The following is a 2,500-nucleotide window of genomic DNA, read 5'->3' on the forward strand; positions in this document are numbered from 1 at the left end:
GTCACAAATCCACGCTTCTACAACCCTGTGTTTTTTATTTATTAGGACCGAACCCGTGAACCCATGTCCAGAGGGTCGTCTGTCCGTTCAGCTGACTCTGTATCCATAACTGGGGTCTTGGCCTGCCACCCCCCCCCCACACACACACACGCCCCCCTCCCTCACCGCCAAAACCTCGCAGCACACCTATAATTGCTCCTCCTGGTTTCACGGTGGGTGTGTGACATGCCGCCCAGGCTTCGCCGGGTCCCTCGTAAGAATCTGACAAGCATTTAGCGTCGGCGCGCCACTTTCCCCCTCGCCCAGTAAGGGCGCTGGCGCGGGGGACGCCCCGGGAGGTGCCAATATGTAACATGGCGTCTCCCGTTCGTGTGTTCCTACGTCACTCGGCGACATCGCCCACCCATGCTGGAGCGCTCGTCTTACTGTCCCGCCGTGCCGAGGGGTGTACATACTCCGCTGGACGCCTGGACGCGGTTGGACGTACACACTGGTACACACACGCTCGCACACACTTGACGGAGAAGGGAAGGGAGTGTGTCTTGTTGTCTGGAGCTAACCGTTTTTGTTTTGGGCACCATGGAGGTCTGTTTTCTGAGAGGATTGATTGTGGTTTTATTGATACATCCCTGCACGTTTAAAGGTAGGGGTACAACTTGAACTAATGTGCACATTTTTTCTGTGTCACTTCTGTCTGCATGATATCTATTTAATAATAATATTTATGGTGGTGAAATGCGGTACCATCATTTGTTGTACACTGAAGTTGAACAAAAGTTACAGTTGTGCTATTGTACAACTAATATTTAATTAACTTTTAGAAAAATAAGGAAATATTAGAAGTATAAATAAAAAGTAATATTAGTTGTAATATTAGTTGTTTTCATATTCCTTTTTTGCATGTATGATCTAAAGATAACCACACATGATAATGTAGTCTTACAAATCTTTAAGGTTTGAATCTTAATTTCTAAAGAATTTATTGACATTGGTTGTCAATAATACATTTCTGAAATGAATTTAATCAAAATGCATGAATTGAGAAACCGCTAAGTCCTCCGCTGTCAGGCACGCGACCCAAAAACCTGCACCTTTCCCCCCGCCCCCAGAACTGTCCGGCTCCGCCACGCCCTCCCTGGAGGCGGTGGCCTCTCCCCAGGAAGCGGCGCTCTCTCCCGGGGAGGCGGCACCGGAGGTGGCCCCCCCGAGCCTGAAGGAGGTGGAGGAGGCCGTGCACGAGGCCTCGGAGCTGGTGGTGGAGGAGCAGGCGGGGGGGGCGGAGGAGGTGCTCAAGGAGCTGCTGGAGAGGGCGGTGGAGGCCGCGCTGGGGGAGAAGTTGGGAGGAGGAGGAGTGGGACAGGAGGGGGCGGCGGCAGAGGGGGGAGCCGGAGAGGAGGTGACGGAGGAGGTGACAGGGGAGGTGGCGGAGGAGCAGGCCGCTGGAGCCGGGGACGAGGTTGGAGGGGGGGAGCAGGTAGATGTAGTGGAGGCCCCTGTAGAGGAGGTGGAGGCGGAGGGGGAGGCGGCGGCAGAGGAAGAGGCCGGGGGCGCCGGCGGAAGTCAGGAGGCTGCGGAGGAATCCGCACCTCCCGCCGCCGACCCGGAACCCTTGCAGGAGCCCGGAGCCTCGCCTGAAGGAGGACACGTGATTGGAGGAGAGCTGCCGGCGGAGGAGGCTGAAGGGGCGGGGCAGGAGGCGGGGGCGACAGAGGAGGAGGAGGCGGGGCCGGTCGAGCAGGAGGAGGCGGGGCCGGCAGAGAGGGAGGCGGGGGTGGTGCAGGAGGACACAGAGGAGGCGCCGGTGGGGGAGGTGGCGGAGGTGGAGCCAGAGCAGGAGACGGCAGTCGAGCTTGACCCCGGCCTGGAGGTCGTAGCTGGAGAGGGGGGGGCGGCGGCCGAGGCCGAGGACCAGGGAGCAGAGGGGGAAGTCGGGGAGCTGCCGGAGGATCGGCCCCTCGGCGACTCCCAGGAGACGGAGAGCACGCAGTCTGTGGTCGGGGAGGCGGTGGAGGAGGAGGGAGGCGTGGCGGGGGAGGGGGTCGTGGAGGAGGGAGTTGTGGAGGTGGGGGGGGAGTTGACGGGGGAGGAGGGGGGGGAGGCGGCAGCGGCAGGAGGAGAGGAGGAGGGTGGAGAGGTGGAGGAGGAGGTCGGAGCGACAGACCAGCTGGGAGCAGCGGCCGGAGGAGAACAGGAGGTCGCCGAGGAGATACCGGAGACCGGTGACCCGGTGGAACCAGGTGAACTAGGGGAGCCAGATGTCTCATATCGAACTAGGCTTCATGCAGTAGAGACTAAGAGACTGTCCTCCATGTTGGTTCCAAACAGTCAATGGCCATGTCATTCTGAACTCAAGTCTATCTGGAACACATTGTTCCTTAGAACATCTGGAGCCAAAATGGCACCCGTCAGAAGTACATCTCTGTAGTAGATCAAAGTCACATGGAATTACCTCAAATTCTAATACGTTATCTCAAGTGCTGTAGTGGTATAGGTCAGAGAA

This window comes from Borostomias antarcticus, assembly GCF_949987555.1.
Source record: "Borostomias antarcticus genome assembly, chromosome: 20".
NCBI classification, from domain to species: domain Eukaryota; kingdom Metazoa; phylum Chordata; class Actinopteri; order Stomiiformes; family Stomiidae; genus Borostomias; species Borostomias antarcticus.